The following is an 18319-nucleotide window of genomic DNA, read 5'->3' on the forward strand; positions in this document are numbered from 1 at the left end:
GGTGTAGGATGTGTACTCTGTGGTGGTGTAGGATGTGTACTCTGTGGTGGTGTAGGATGTGTACTCTGTGGTGGTGTAGGATGTGTACTCTGTGTACTCTGTGGTGGTGTAGGATGTGTACTCTGTGGTGGTGTAGGATGTGTACTCTGTGGTGGTGTAGGATGTGTACTCTGTGGTGGTGTAGGATGTGTACTCTGTGTACTCTGTGGTGGTGTAGGATGTGTACTCTGTGGTGGTGTAGGATGTGTACTCTGTGGTGGTGTAGGATGTGTACTCTGTGGTGGTGTAGGATGTGTACTCTGTGGTTGTGTACTCTGTGGTGGTGTAGGATGTGTACTCTGTGGTGGTGTATGAATTTGAAGTATGTCTTGATCCAAGTCTGTATCTTGGAAGAAAGGTGTAGATGGTCCAGCTCTATCATCAGTTATTGTGTTGGTGTCAATTGGCTCAATCTTTATGATAAAAATCATTATGTGTTGTGACTTTCATTTCTGGTAATTCAAGTAGTGCATCAACAATATCGTCGTCAGATCTACTGCGTTTTAAGTCAACGATTGTGCCAATAATGTTATTGCCAATTTTGGCTGTAAATATTTTGCCAGATGTAGATTTCATTGTTAAGTTCCCGAAAGTTTTCATTTGTATTGCAGCTGATTTGAATTGAGTTTTACATTTCTCACACAGTATTTTTGAGCTTGATAGTGACATATTGATGGGGTGTTTTAATGGACAGATATAAGTATTTGTAATTTGTGCACCAATTATTTCACAGTTTTGACTGTTTGAAGATGTGGTTGGAAGAAGGACTGCAGTGTCTTGAGAATGAATGATTCTGAATTCTGTGTCTTTGGTTGTAGTCAAGTATGGTTTGTTGTTGTATTGTCTTACGGAGATGTTTGACATGCTGTACCACCGGTCAACTTCAAGGCAGTGCTCGCCCCACACAGTCAGTTCTGCAGATGATGTTGCGTCACAAACAGTGTCATACTGCCAAGTCACACCATATATTTGAAAGACAGTGGTGTGCAATGCAGCTTCAATGTTCTTTTGAAGTGTAAAATGTGCAAGTGTGGCTAAACAGCCCCTAATGTTAGGACCTAACTTGAAAATTCTCTCGTGTCAGCATGCACACATACATTTAATTCAATATAAATTCAAGTTGTGGAATCAAAGTTCATAAGGGGCTTTCTATTATAGTGGTTAATGTTTAAGTAATATGTGATTAAGTCCATTTAAAATAGATACTGTACATTCAAATTTTCTTATAAAATGTACTTACTCGTTCATATTGGGAGCTGGTTTTAAGGATGTGCTCCAATGTAAACACTTTCAGATCTGTTTTTTTGCGTGTTGTAAATGAATCCAGCATCTCTTATACACAATAATTTAGACGTGTTTGTGAAAAGAATGTCTACTTTCCCAGAATACAGCTGCGAAGGTTGTATCACAATATTCTCCAGCTTAATGGGTCTCCTAGGAGTTGCATGGATTAAGGAAATATAGTTAGTTGTCTGGTATACAGTTTAAAGAGTAAAGTCACACAATCTAAAAAGATGATTGTTTTAAGTTTTCTTGCACTTTAGTAACATTTCTTTTTATAACTGTATGGTACTAATAAATCATCATATACTAAAATGGATCTTTAGGTTACAGTTCATGGTTGTCTGTTCCCTCTTTTTTTAAATAAAATCAAATGTCTTTATCAAAGATTCATAATTAAAACAAATATTATAGACTCAAATTCTAACAATTTAAAGCATCTTAAAATGTCTTTTTATATTAAATTTCAAATTTTCATACAATCTTCATGCATAAACAATCCCAGTCACAAGATCATTAAAGCCACTAAATCAATCTTGAGGCTATAAGTTTAAATTACATCTCAAAGATTGAGGGGTAAAACAAACCCCCAATATTAATAAATTCAAAAGGAAAAAATATATATTAATATTAATCAAATAAATATTTATCACATACAGTTATTAATATTAATGAGAATAATCTAACATAATAAAAGTATTTTTATAACACCATGGGTTCTAGCGCTTTCATTACAAATATTGTTTTATTTAGCTGGAAGGGTTCTGCAATTTTTATGAATCAAATCATTTTAACATGGTATGGTTTAGAACCATTTTTAAGAATGTGTTTAGAGCTAAAAGGTCATTGTGAATGTACTTTTCATAAGAATAACATGTGTAACTGACTCACCGATCATTTTCTGATGATTTGAATTGCCCGTGTAGTTCAGACCTGAAGATTCTGATTGTTGAAGTGATGTCTTTTTGTTGTAATGTTGCGTCAAAAAAAATGTTTCTTGGGGCCCTGTTTTATGTTAGTGACGTTGTGTATATATCCAACAACATTTGATGGACTTGCCATATCTATAAGAAATATTGTATGCACATAAAAAAAAAAAAAAAAAAAACATTTTAAGATTTAATAATAGGATTATCACTTACAGGAGTCACATGATTTAACATGATGTGGTTATAATTATCAGACATATGTTTTGTGATTTAGTTTGAGTATCTTTTAAATTACACAAAATATTATAAATAAAATATTAAAGTCATATTCTGAATTTAAAAATCATTAAAGATATATTTAGACTAACCTGTGTGTCAGGGTGCAGGCTGAACAATCTTTCTCCTTCTGAACAAAGCTAGAACGTTTTGTGTGGAACAGTTTTCTCTTAATCAAGGTGAACATATGGCAGGATACAGACACATTAAATAGACAAGAATGCACAAAGGATGATTGATCAGAATGGAACTACAAAAGGTGATGATGAGACAAAGAGAGACAGCTAACCCCCACAAGTGCGTTATTAGTAGAATCTGAAGAATATCCACTTAGTCTAAGATATATTAAGTTGTCTCTAACATATTGGGTTAGGCTGATGGGAAGTATCAATAATCCAGCAATTTCTGTTCTTAATGATTGCTGGGAGTATCACACAGAATCAAAAGGGTTTGGCTGGAACATTAACAGTATAGCAGAACAATATAGAGTTGAAGAATTTAAATTTAGTCCTTCACTGGTTTTAAGTGCGGTTCCCCCATGGTTTCTTCCATCACCTGAGGTTAAGAGTGAATTACTGAAAGAAAAGAATGAGTATACAAATGAAAAAAGTTTTGCAGCATATTGCCAGGGATATTTAAAAACATCATTCAATGGATATGTTCAAATATATACTGATGGATCAAAAGATCCAAAAAATGGGCACTGTGGTATTGGGATATATATCCCAGAATTTAACAAAAGAGAGGGGTATAGACTAAATAATTTTTTATCTGTATATTCTATTGAAATGACTGGGTTAATAACAGCCCTTAGGTGGATTGAAGAGGTTAAGACATTGAGAAATATTATATGTACAGATTCCATGGCAGCTTTACTTAGTCTAGATACAGGTCACTCTTCAAGAGAAGATTTGATCATTGAAATTAAATATTTGTTACTACAACTCAAGAATCTAGGGATCAGTATTCAGTTTTGTTGGGTTCCAGCTCATATAGGCATTAAAGGTAATGAGGAGGCGGATAATATTGCAAAAAAGATGTTGGAAAACAAATATATAGGAATTAATGTGCCAGTGGGTAAGGGTGAAGCCAAGTCTATAATTAAATCAGTAATTGTACAAAAATGGCAAAGGGAATGGGAGGCAGAATTTAATGCAAGACACTACCATAAATCTCAGAAGAATGTGACAGGGAAAAGGGTTACTTTACTGAATCTAAACAGAAGGGAAGAAGTGGTCTATACCAGACTTAGATTAGGACATACAGGATTAAACTCCACTTTACATATAGTAGGAAAGGGTAATGGTTTATGCATAGTGTGCCAAGACAGAGAAGATGTTAATCATGTACTTTTTACTTGTGAGAAGTATAATGATAATAGAATAATCTGGCAGCAAATGGAAGGGGAGAACTCTATTCATGAAATTCTGGAAGAAAATGGCATGACAAAGGGAGAGACTTAAAGCTTTATTTATTTATCTTAATAATACTGGTTTAATGAAAAGGGTATAATTGGCCTATTTAATTTTGGTATAATTTTTTTTTTTTTTTATAGAAACCTAGATTCTATGACGTGCATGGTATTACGCACTCCTGTACAGTTGGTGGCGGTATACTACAAAATAGTCATCTGCCAAGAATCAGAAGAAGAAGAAGAAGAAGTGAGACAGCTGTGATGAATATTAGTGTCTATGGTGATAAATGACAAGCAGGTGATGAGTTATCAGTGATGGCTGATGACGTGAAGGTGATGAACATACATAAGCTGTGTCCCAAAGTGAAGGCTGCGTCCTTCGAAGGACCCAGCCTTCCCAGCCGTCCAAGGACGCTCCGAGTCTAGCCTTCGTAGGATTGTAATTGCCACCAGGTGTTCCCCATTATGCTGTCGCCTAGCAACGGTGCGATAGGAGAGCTGCCATCCTACGCGGCATCAATTAAAAATAAACATGGAGCAAGACTACATCATTTTATTTTTCTTATTTTATGTTTTACTGGAGGAGATGGTGGGGATGTTTCATCCCAGGCGCCGCCGGGTGATGTATCTCCGGCTTTGTCAAGACCGTGGCCAGGTAAAGTAAACTGGTTTGCTGCATCCCAATTCAGAAGTTGCGTCCTTAATTGCTGGAGTACACAAGTTGAGACTGTACTTGAGTCATGTTATGATAGGCTACTTATGAAAATACAAAATACACATAAAGCTGTTCAAATGTTTAGTTATAGGCTAAGTTACCTTACGAAAATGCGAAGCCCAACTACCAGCGATTTTTATGTATTTTTATGTTCTTGATCATGGTGATCTTATTCAGGCATGTTTCCAGCGTGCTTTGTTTTAACGCAGTCGAAGCATAAAACACAAACCAATAAATAAACACAGTGAAATATACTTCTTAAATAAATACAGTGAAATATACCTCTTTAATATATATATATAGGTAGGCTACTCCCGCTCGCCTTCGGATGCAGCCTTTTATATGGCATGATGCATCTGTATAGCAACAATTCCTAAAAATTGTGCTCGTTTCATTTTCAAAATAACCTGTGGTTGACTGTAAGCAAGTACATTTGTTAAGTATTCACATACAAATGTGAAGTAATGAGGTTTTTTTTCTCTTTCACAGGACAGCAACACTACAAAACCATGGTATTTTACAATATGATAACTTGTTCTATAGTAAACTATTCAACAGTAAATTAAAATATAACTACCTTCAACATATTCAGAATTAAAATGCAACATACACATAGCCAAGCAGTAATATGAATGCAACAACATATATAAAAACCCTGACAAACAGTTTTTTATGCAGAATACTTAACTGTTCTTTTACTCTTCATATCTTAAGTAAATTAAATACAAGTATGCAAGATAACACTTGTACATAAGTAAAGTTTTAAATATAACTACTAAAATTTCCCCAATGTGCCATTAATACTTACTAAAAGTAGTTTAAGTATCACTATATCTTCCAACAATTACTTTGTCACAATCTCTCTTTGTTTGTTTCCCTAAATCAGACCAGACCCCTGTACTGCAGGATAAGCCTGAGTGTGCCAGTGCTGGACGGGTTCTTTAATGACCGTGACACACGACCTGATTTTCGGCTGAGCAGGGAGGCCCTGAGAGTGCTGCTGGACCTGTTGAGAAGTGACCGGCAACACGGATGGGGTTCCACAATAGAGACCCTGGTATTTCTTTTCTGGCTGGTGTCTGGTACATCATACAGGGTCGTCTCCAGAGCATTTGACATGCCTCGTTCCACTGTCCACCGCATTGTCCACCGGGTCGCTGAGGAGGTGGTGGCCATCTGCCACCAGGTCATTCGGTTCCCCAACACCCCAGAAGACCTGGAGGCAGTTTGCCGTGGGTTTGCAGGGCTGGCCAGACACAGAGCTTTCTTGAAAGCTGCAGGAGCAATCGACGGCTGCCATGTCCGCATCAAGCCTCCAAGCGGCCCTGATGGTCAGAGCTACAGGAACAGGAAACTGTTCCTTTCCATCATCCTCCAGGCTGTTTGTGACCATCAGGGCCGCTTCATTGACACCTACGTGGGCTGGCCGGGGTCAGTGCATGACGCACGGGTGCTCCACCACAGCCCACTGTACAGGAGGTCAGTGTACCCTCCTCCAGGGCACTTCATCCTCGCAGACGGAGGGTACCCGTGTCTCCAACACCCACTCCCCCTCATCACTCCCTACAAGAGGCCAGTACGAGGTGTGGGCGCCCAGGGCTTTAATCTCCATCATTCCAGGGCACGCTCCATTATAGAGCGTGCTTTTGGGATGATGAAGACCAGGTTCAGATCCATCTTCCTGAAAGCGCTGGAGGTGCACCACACCTTTGTACCTCATGTAAGTTAAATGAAAAATACATTTGCTAAAAACTTAATTAACCTCTTTCTTCCAGACCATATCTTTTTTTGTTTTGTTTTTTTCATTTCAGGTCATAACAGCCTGTGCCATCCTCCACAACATCTGCCTTGGGGTTGGTGACATCATGGCCCCGGAGGAGGATGATGAGGAGGAGGATGATGAGGAGGATGATGAGGAGGAGGATGATGAGGAGGATGATGAGGAGGATGATGAGGAGGATGAGGGGGAGCGTGTTTTGGAGACGGTCAGTGGGGCTCCCTGGCGTGACCAGCTCTCTGCAGTGGTGTCTGCCCTGGAGGAGGTTCCCATTGACCATGATTACTGGTAACAGGCAAGTCAGAGAAGTTTAAAGCTATAATGGCCAAAACCAAAAATTAATGTCCATAGAATGGGCTTACATGTTGAAATTTTTGATGCTTTGATTTGAGGATGAGAATTTATTTTATTCTTCCCTCTTTTTGAAATGATCTCAGTGAGATGGCGGCCGTCGATTGAGTCAGCCCTGCAAACCTGTTGTTTGACAATGCAGTGGACAGTGGAAATTATGCAGTCTGAAATTATACACTCTGGAGACCATCCTAGATGATGTCCCACCAGCAGAGAGGCCTTACCAGCGTCTCTATTGTGGAGCCCACCCGGGTCCAGCGGCACCACCAGAGTCTCCCTGCTCAGCTGAAATCTTGTTTTATGTACTGTTCATTAAAACTATTTTGTCAGATGATATTTAAGTTATGTTGTAAATGGTTATTATTTATAAAAAACGTTATCTATATAATTATTTATTTTTTCAAAATGTTATTATTGTATAAAATACTGCCTGTCAAACCTTTCATTAAAAAAAATAAGCAATGTCAAGAACTGTTCCTTTTTATTTCATATTCCAACACATCAAGTTACTTAAAAAATAAACAATGCACAGAAATGGAACAAAAGTAATGTTTATTATTCATTTTAAATAAATTGTACACAAGTTTGGAAAAAAAATACATCATTTAATATAACTTAGATTACAAAAATAAACTGTACAAAACTTAAGTTTCCTCTTTCCATTTAATTTAAATAAAAAATCCTCTTATATATATAAAAAAAAAAACTATTTCTCCACCATGCGCTCAAGAAGCGCAAACAGCCTGTCCATCCGGTCCCTGCTCTCTCGAGCTCTCCTCTCCTCTGCCTCCCTTTGCAGAGCCATGTCCTCTCTCATGAGGTCCAGCATCTCCTCCTCATAGTCCCGCTTTCTCCGTGCTCGTGGTGGTGGTGGTGCGGGTCCTGCTGCTGCTGCTGGTGCTGCTGCTATGGGTGCTGGTGGTGCTGCTGCTGTGGGTGCTGGTGGTGCTGCTGCTGTGGGTGCTGGTGGTGCTGCTGCTGCTACGGGTGCTGGCTCCTCCTCACTGTGGCCACCCACTGCTGAACTTGGCCCCTGGTGTGTCCTCAGGGATTGAGGTGATGAGGACAGGGGGGTTGACAGAATGCCTCTGTCCCAACACCTCATCCATGAGGACAAACCAGGGCCACGTTTCAGCAGTGGGTTTCCCACCCACTCCCTCTCCTGTCCCAGGACACTTGCAATCCTAAGGCAGGGCAAATTAACCATAGCTTGTTAACAACAACAGCACAATACATTTCAGCAAAGATGTGTGTATTAACTGTCTTACTTTGTATTTTGTTTTTAAGTTGTCCCATTTTTTTTTTGCCTGCATGGGGGTTACCTTCCCCAGCAGGCCCATTTTCTCCAGAATTGCTCTAAAAAAGCAGAAAAGGGTACTAATGAAAAATTATAACACAGGGGTGCAAATTAAATTTTAACATTAGTGCATTGTTAAAACTGAAAAAAGACACATCAGGACATGCATTCAAAATAGTTTAGAAATCATATTTCTGGATACTCAAATGTGGTTAAAACCTTTGTAGAGATAACTTGCATGACAGCACTACAAAAACACATAAAAGTGAAACCCATTGCATCATCTACTGCTTTTCTTATTGTTGTGGGTTTTCTAGTGTGAGTGATATTTATTATAATACACAAGTGAGACAGACTACTGCAAATTTTACAAGTATGTGTTGTCTTACCTCCAAGCCACGCTGGCGGAGTTTTTCACCCCGGTGAATAAATGGTCGTTTTCAGACCGCAGTGTAATAAACTGAGCGGTCTGCTCCTTGCTCACTGAAAATTATTAAAGTAATTAGCAGTAATTATAAAGTTTTGCGTCTAACCACCTGACAAATAAAGCCACCCAATGGTAACAAATGAGTTAAGATGAAGTTTAAAAGAAATAAAAACTTGTGGCTTTTGACTGTGGTTTCGCTAGTTATTTAAATAAATGAAAACATAATACTTACATTTAAAAGTGAATTTTCCCTCACCCACCGAACTCGAGGACGCCATTTTTTCAAATAAAAATGCTTTCGTCACCGGCGCGCGATGACTTATGGGGTAGGATAGGCCACTAAGGATCCGTTTTTGTATCCTTCCCTTCACGGGGAAAGAAGGGTGCATTTGGCATCGCTTTTAGCCTTCGTCGCGGCGCGATGACGCAATCGTCCTTCGAATACGGCCTTCGAAGGACGCAGCCTTCACTTTGGGACACAGCTATAGTATATCAGATATGTTTAGTTGAAATTACTTTATGCTCAATGTCATGTGCTAACTTGAAGACATGTTTTGTTATTGTTCACACATTGGTTTTTATACATACGGTGCTGAATTGTGAACTATTACTTTCTATGTATGTATTTTGAGCCCTGCTGTAGTATTGAATTGTGTTGGTAAATTTGAATATATAGTATAAATAGATAAAATGTGTGATGTATGAAATTGTTGACTATTTAAATAAAAAAAGTCAATTGTACCATTTTGTTGTGTTTAATATACAAATAAATACAATTATATTTGAAAGATGGATGTGAATAAACCTTGATTTTTTTTTCAGCATTAATCATATGGATAAGAAAACTCCATTTTAAAATCTTTTGAATTAAAATAATTGTGCATTTAAAAACAGATTAAAAAACTATTTACAGACAAAACAGCAGTATAATTCAGTCTGGAGTGAACATTGTCTTGACAATGGTATCATATGACAATTTTGAATGTAGACAATGTTAAGAATTACATTAATACAAGATTAGGGGTTTAAAAATGATTGAAATTTGTATTGTCTGTGCTGAGGAGATCAATTTAATGAACATTATAAAGTGCATTTAAAAACATTAGGGGTTAAAAAACTATTTAGAGTAAATGGAAAAAAAAAAAACATAAATACAATGATTATTTAAAACAATTACAAAAGGGTATTCAAAATTGTGAAATAATTGGTGCACAAATAACTAACATGTCTGTCAATTAAACCATCACATTAGTAACATGCCACTATTCAGTTTGTGGCTATAAGCGTCCAAAAAGTGGCATAAGTGGCATAGTGTCCAAAATGTTAAACTCAATTCAAACCAACTGCAATAGAAGTTAAAACATAGAAACATCATCATAAAAATCTACCTCTGACAACATTTTTACAGCAAAAATTTGAAATAGCATTGTTTGCACACTGGTTGATGTAAAATGCAACAGATCTAATGATGATATTGTTGATTTTCTGCTTGAACTACTAGAAATGAAAGTTACTACATACAATGACTTTATCATTAATTGAGCCTATAGCTTCACTGGAGATCAACACAAGTGCGATGAATGAGGACACTACTGAAAGAGCTGGACAGGCTGAACAATACTTTGAAGATAAAGAGTTTGATCAAACCACACAGTACACATCCTATATCAACTGACAAATATCATTGTGCCATCCAGGAAACACAAATTGACAGAGCAACTCTCCAAGTCAGCATGTCCAACTGCAGAAATATAAAGACAAAAAGTTGCAATTACTACAGCTTAAAGCTTTTTTCTCAACTGTGAATTTGTAGTTTCATACTTGATTAAATATCTGCATGTTGAAAATGTATAGTTTTTTTTTTCACATTTTGCCATGTGTATATTGAGAATTAAAAAGACTGCAAGGAAACTCATGCATTCTATTTGTTGTTGGTAAATAAATATAATTCACATTAAATGGAATGAAATGAAGAGCAAAACTGCAATACTATAGGTTAGAAATAGTTTGATAAATCAGAATGGATTTATCAGATCCAGCAGATCCAGTTCTGAAGATATTAAACACTTCAGACAGCAAGATGGCTTCCAATGATTGTATTTATTGACCCTGAAATGACATGGGACAATTTGATCAGAATATTATCAGTTGTGCAAATCTTTTTCCACATTATACACGGTGCACAGATCAATTGTTAGCTCCATGTGCGTCACTGAAAACTCACAATACATATAATAAATTCAGCAACATATTGCCTTCATTACTCAGTGAACTTTAACCAAATGAACACCTCTAAACATACCAATATTAGCTGGAAAGAATGAAGGAAACAAGAGCGTCTTCTCTCAACAGTGTCCATGTGCTCTCCGAGGCTGTGTAACTCATAAGCTGTGTCCCAATGTGAAGACTGCATCCTTCGAAGGCTGCGGACTTCAGACGATGCAGCCTATGCGTCCTCCGAACGACACACCGTGTAGCCTCCGTAGGATTTCCTAATTGAGCAGCCAGGTGTTCCCGATCACCGCTCCAGGCGCCAAGCAACGGTGCGAGAGTATGCTGCCATCCTGATAAATCATTTGATATAATTGAGTAAACAGCTATGGAGCCAGAATTGGCTATTGTCATTTTTATGTTTTATAATTTTATTGGAGGACATGGTAAGGATGTTTCATGTCACGTACTTTCGGCTTAGCCGAAGATTCAAATGTTCATTTATATCTTACCTTGATGCGATTTTGTAGGCTAGTGTAGGCTATCATTTTTATTATGCACATAAATGGACCATGGTAAATATATTTACACAGGTTTTCAGCCCTATTTGAATATAAAACCCAGTTGAATATAAAAAGTCCAGTGCGAATGTTACTCCCGCTCGTCATCGGCAGCTGTCAGTCACTGTTGCTAGGCGACAAGAACAGTCCTCCTTAGGCTAGACCGGTCCGAGCGCTTCAGATGCGCCCTTTGAAATGGGACGGAGCTGTAGTTAGCAACAATTTGTTAATATTGTGACAATAGGCCTACATTTTGTTACTTTAATTTTCAAAATAACCAGTGGTGGTATGTAAGGAACTACGTTAATACTCGAAGTGATTTTCCCACACGGGACAGCAACACTACAAAATTATTTTACAATATGATGCATTGTTTTACATTAAACTACACAAAAGTATATAGTTTAAATGTATCAACCTTGAAAATATTCAGAAGTAAAATGCAACATATGCAGTAATATAAAAGCAGAAACATCATAAAAACCCTGACAAAGTTTTTTTCCTCCAGAATTCCTTTACTTTTACTCTTGATGCCTTAAGTACATTATAGTATGCAAGATAATTTTGCTTAACTAAGGTTTGAAATATATGACTAGTAGTTTTTCCCCAATGCGTTAAAGGGTTCACCAGTTCTTTTGAGGGTGAAAAAATGTTAGTGCATACTCAGCTCATCGGTTCTCAGAATGTCGAATGTGTCCGAAAGAAACAGTTCTCGATTCTGTACTGGTGATTCGAGAACCGCTGTACCTGTACGTTCAGTAGTATGCGCATGCTCAGTACAGCTGCTTGTGCTCATCAGTTCTCTCAGTTCTATCAACATGTCTCAGCTCAGTGAACTGTTGGAGTTACTGGAGTAACATATACTCTGGAATATTGGTTTATTTCAAGGTGGAGGGACTGTTATACTTTAGAAAACTGTGGATCAGCGCTGACTCAAGACGCAAACTGTTTTGAACGATTCAGTCCGATTTGGTGAACTGGCTTGACCGAATCACTAAAAATAACCGGTTTAAAAGAACGATTCGTTCACGAACCGGACATCACTACTTGCATTCCTAGTGAAAATTTAATTACCAGTTTATCTGGATCACACGGATATTACATTCACAGACACACCCGAGCTTGAGATGCATGAAGTTTCTTATTATCAATGAGTTTGGCTGTTTGATCATTGCTGTAACCAGTCGACAGGAAGGGTGAATATTCAGAAAAGCGAAAGAGCAATCATTTGTTAAGTGGTTGAAACTTAATCTGGGGTTGAACGGACTTTAAAACTGCCAGACCAGTGAAACTGTTTATTATCTTCACATTCCCAGAAGATGATCATCATTTGAATAATTTTTGTCCCACTTGTATCAGGTTTTTTATAACCTCATTCACATTATACAAGATATTAATTATGGAACAACGAAGATACGGGGAATCCAATCCAACACAAAGAACACAGGAACAGGCACGGGAAACACACCGGGAAACCACAACGATCTGGCAACATGAGACACCAGTTACTGAGCTTATAAAGGGACAAACAATTGAAACCAGCTGACGCTACTGATCACCGATGATCAGTGACCACGCCCACATACACACACACACACACACACAACAGCACGCTAGACGAGAGAGAGACAGTGAATTCATAAACCGTGACAGTACCCCCTCCCCTAGGAACGCCTCCTGGCGTTCCCCAACGGACTTACCTGTCGATTGTAATCATCGATAAGGGAGTGATCCAGAATGTCTCTAGCAGGAACCCAACTTCTCTCCTCCGGACCGTAACCTTCCCAGTCCACCAGGTACTGAAATCCGCGTCCCCTCCGTCTCGAGTCCGGAATACGGTTAACCGAATACGTTGGTTCCCCATCTACGAGGCGCGGCAGGGGGGGAACCGGGACTGGCGGATTAATGCGTGCATAAAACACAGGTTTAATTTTAGACACATGGAAGGCGGAATGAATTCTCCTGTACGCAGGAGGAAGTTTGAGTCGGACTGCCACCGGACTAATGATCTTGGTGACAGGAAAACGGGCCGATGAATTTGGGAGCAAGCTTGTTAGATACGGATCGGAGAGGAATATTCTTGGTAGAAAGCCACACTTTTTGACCAACGACGTATACGGGAGGCTTCGACCGGTGGCGATCGGCCTTAGCCTTGGTGCGCGCCCCCACTTGGAGAAGAGTCTCACGGGCTCTAGTCCAAGTGTGGCGACACCTCTGGACGAAGGCGTGAGCGGAGGAGACCACGACTTTGGATTCCGTACTGGCAAAAACTGGTGACTGGTGACACAAAGAGTTATTTACACTGAATGTTGTTCAGTATGATGAGAATCACTGAGATTTACTGACTCCTGTGGTTCACTGAACGGTGAGAATATTTGGGCTTAATGTTTTTCTAAATGTGACTGTAGAAGGAAATGCAGAAGTCGAGGTTAAAGTTGATGATGGCTGACAGGCGTTTGTCGGTTAATTTATCTAGAACGTTTCCCAAAAGTCCTCTAGAGTTTCACCAGACTCAGAATATGTATATCATATCGTCTCTTATACAATGACATATTTATTCTGCTTCCCTCTTGTAAAAATAAAACTTACATAAGTGAGATGTCACAGTCACCAGCTCAGTAACCCGTCAGCACATTTCCCAGTATTCCTCCTGGTCCCCACCTGCACTTAGTCAGCCATCACCACACCTGCTGCAGATCCTCACCAGTATACTGATTCCCTGCACTCCCAATAGAAAATCTATTTGCAGTGACTTCCGTGTTCATATTGTATGTATATGAATGTGTAATTTTGTCATTGTGATTTAAGGGTCAAAGTTTATTTGCAGATGAACATGGCTGTGACAGAGACTTCCCAGGTACACTTCAACATGTAGATACTGTGCCAGTTAAAGTCACCGAGTCACTTTTCCACGAGTTCCCGTAAATCGTGTTGAGATGTATGGCTGTTTTTCAGAGAATCAGTGTGATTATTTCCTAGTCTGGATCAGTTTTCTGCTCTTTTGTTCTGAAATGTGGTGTAAGCTGAAACGCTCATGAGAACAGAGGAAAAGGAAATACGCGCTGTTATAATGGACTGATGCCATCTCTCTCTGTTGTCATAAAGAAACACCTTTAACCATACTTTAATGCAGGTTTTACTGTTGATTGTGAGAATAAGTTACAATCAAACTGAATAATCTGAATATTTATCTAGGATAATTAGAGGACTTCTAGAGAATCACATGACCTCACAAAAAAGTTAATACTCAATGGAAGGAAGTCCCAAAAGTGAGATGCTGAAACACGCCTTGAATCAACAATCAAGGACGTTCTGGTCCAACTGGTTTCAAGTTACTGATTACCTTCTCTGATAGAGACAACCAAACAATGTTGCTAATGTTTAACATGCAAACCTTGAGAGTGTAAGGGTGGATCTCCTGCAGGGGTTCAGGCTGCAAGACTGCCAAATGACTAAAGAAATGTTGTCAGCAAGATGGTAGAAAACTACATTTCTTGTCTATTCCACCCACTGCCACTTATACCAACGACGGAATTAAGCGCAGTTACAATAGCTTAATATGTGGGAGAGCGTTGCTATAGAGAGTGACGATATTGTATTGCAATAGTTAGCACTTCAAAGTCAGTACCAAATCAAATCTAGTTGGCATTTGTAAATGAAAAGGTTTAATGACAATATGGTTATGGTTAAACTTAAAATTGTTACAAAATAGATGTATGAGATGATAAAAACGTATACCATTAAAATAAACTTGTACCCAGCATATATGTAAAATGTTACTAGAAAGAGAGAGGGAGAGAAACTTTAGAAGAGAGAAAGAGCCCAGAGCAACAGTAACAATCTTCTTTTATCCTTTCCTGACCATGTGACTTTAACCCAAATGTAAGACGTTCAAACTGACCAATCAGATAATTACAACTTTCCCCGTTGTACTAAAGGTGTGACAATTCATTAGCCCCCGATGTCCATGCATTTTGGCCTTCAGGCCTTTGGGGTAAGAAAGAGGGGGTGGAAAAAGCAAAAACAAATGTCTTTGTTCATTTCAGTAAAAGCAAATGTCTCTGTAAATTTGAAATATCTTGGATTATTTTCAATCCTATAATTCCACTGTTGGCCACACACATGGAGTCCAAAGGTGACACAATCCATAAAGACATGCTTTCTGTTGTGTGTAGATGTCATCTTCAGACTTTCTGTCCAGGCTTGTTGCAATAGCAGTTGGTCAGTGTTCAGTCTTTGTCCTTTCAGCCCTTGTCCTTTCAGCCCTGCATGAGGAGGTTCCATCAAATGGTGTTGATGGAGTTACCTTAAATTATACGTTTATCTCTGTAAAGCTGCTTTGAAACAATCTACATTGTTAAAAGCGCTATATAAATGAAGATGACTTGACTTGACTTGACTTGTTGCACCGTTCATAGATATGCAAATCATCCATCGAACACTTCACACCTCCACAAGAACAGGCACTGAATCTGGGAGCAAACGCTGGTTCCTCTTTCTGAGACGGGACACAGGATGTGAACTTTGGTTGCAGGGATCCTGTGATCTTAAAAGAACATATAGCACAACAAACAGCAAAAGCATACATGTGGCATTTGTCATTGGTCAGAGGATTGATATGGCCAGATTAAAATCTGTCTCTGGTTAAAAGCCCTTAAATTGATGTACTTGATAAAGTGGTCATAGTGAGAATAAAACAAGATCTTACAAGCTCTTGCACTGTTTTTGGAAACATTGAAATAAGTTGCATTATAACAAATGACCATTTCATGAAGAGTATCAGCAAAATATTCAGTGTAACCAAACACAAAGATTCACATAAATTGATGTTCAAAAATATTCAATATAGTCAAATGGACAAAATACAAATAAGCAGAAATCAAGTAAGTTTCAGAAATGTTTCAACGGTATTAATGATAAATCAAATTTGTTTATTATGGTAAAAATGAGAAATACTAACACACATTTTGATATGAGAAAAATGATAACTTAAAAAGTAAATCCAAAGAAAAACAAAACAAACAATAACAGGATGAAATTCACAGTTATAATTCAATCTAGATGTAAAGACTCAAATAACATTGTATACATTCAATTTGTGAGGCAGAATCAGATGGTTGCTGCTTTGACTTTGTGTGAAGATCAAATGAGCTGCGTTTCCACTGTCGGGCCAAAAGCGGGCATGCTCGTGCGTACCGGGGTCAGTCGCGTTTCCACTGTCACTTCCGGGGCTTCCTCGGGACCAACAGCCAGGGTTTTCTGGCCCGCCGAATACCTTGGTCCAAAGTGGGCCGGCACAGGCTTGAGGAGTGGTTACGAACAGGGGAGGAGTTCACCTGAGTTTGGAGACGACAGGGCTGGATGATTCCATATACCAGCTAACATCAGGAATAAAGACTTTTAATATAATTTTAGCTCAAAACTCCCTTTCATGTTTGAATACCTTCTGTTTGTGATACAATGTGGATTCTGATCACCATATATAAGGCAAAAATATTTATACGCAATGCAAAAGACTATGCGTGCTAACCATTAACGTTACCATAGTAAACATGGTAAATGACCGCTTTAAGAAATTAGACAAATTATATAAATATGGCTATCACAATCATGTTTTTATTTTACCTGTCAGTGGGCTACGTCTCGTCTCTTTATACCAGACGGTCTGATATCCATATTTAGCTCCGTCATAAAAATTTAATTTTCGATTTCTTTCTGATTAGTTTTCTGATAAAATGTCCTTTTGTTGGTGAAATGATGGGTTTGTGCAACGTTGTTCCAGAGAGGCATGTTTTAGTGAAGCGCTGCAGAGCTTCTTGCCCGACAGTGCACCATGGTTTTGGGCTAGGGCAGGGGTCGGCAACCCAAAATGTTGAAAGAGCCATATTGGACCAAAAAAAAAAAAAAATCTGTCTGGAGCCGCAAAAAATTAAAAGCCTTATATAAGCCTTATAATGAAGGCAACACATGCTGTAAGTGTCTATATTAGCTTTATTAGCCCCCTAGTATCAAAATTATAGGTAGGCTACAAATACATAATGAGCATTCATGATATAGGGCCCTATTTTAACGATCTGAAACGCAAGTGTCAAAGCGCAATTAACTTTGTGGGTGCGTTTCGGTGCTGTTGCTATTTTCCCGGCGGGATAAATGACTCTTGCGCCCGGCGCAAATCTAAAAGGGGTTGGTCTGAAGTAGCTTCATTACTCATAGGCGTGGTTTGGGCGTAACGTGAAATAAACCAATCAGAGCGACATCTCACATTCCCTTTAAGAGCAGGCGCGCTTTTTCCTTGGCGGATTGCTACATTATGGTCAAGCATGCGCCCTTAAAATAGCATAACGCAACGCGCCACTAAGACTTTGGGCCCTATCTTGGACCCAGCGCAATTGACTTTGTACACCAACGCATGTTTCATTCCTATTTTGCACCCGCGCAAAGCACGCTTTTCCCTCCACAGACGCACGTCGCTAAACTAGGGAATGAATTTGCGCATGAGGGCGCATGCTTGACCATAATGTATAGCGTGCACAACGCGCATACACTTTGATTCTCTAATAGATAGATAGATAGATAGATAGATAGATAGATAGATAGACGGGCGCAAGAGTCATTTATCCCGCCGGGAAAATAGCAACAGCGCCGAGACCCGCCCACAAAGTTACTTGCGCTTTGCGCTTTGACACTTGCGTTTCAGATCGTTAAAATAGGGCCCTAGTTTTTTTCTGGCCAGTGGCGCAATTGTTTTATGGAACAGTAAAATATCATCAGGGATTGTTTGCGCCGGAACACGCCTCCTTTTTTGCGCTGAACCGCCCAGGGAGCGCAAGTTCATTCCCTAGTTTAGCGACGTGCGTCTGTGGAGGGAAAAGCGTGCTTTGCGCGGGTGCAAAATAGGAATGAAACATGCGTCGGTGTACAAAGTCAATTGCGCTGGGTGCAAGATAAGGCCCTAAATGTTTATTTTCCCTGCAGCGCATCCTGGAGAGAATGACGCACCACGTGACTACTCTGCTGTACGATGGTGCTTTAAGTTTAACTT

Source organism: Rutilus rutilus (assembly GCF_951802725.1).
Source record: "Rutilus rutilus genome assembly, chromosome: 8".
NCBI lineage: Eukaryota > Metazoa > Chordata > Actinopteri > Cypriniformes > Leuciscidae > Rutilus > Rutilus rutilus.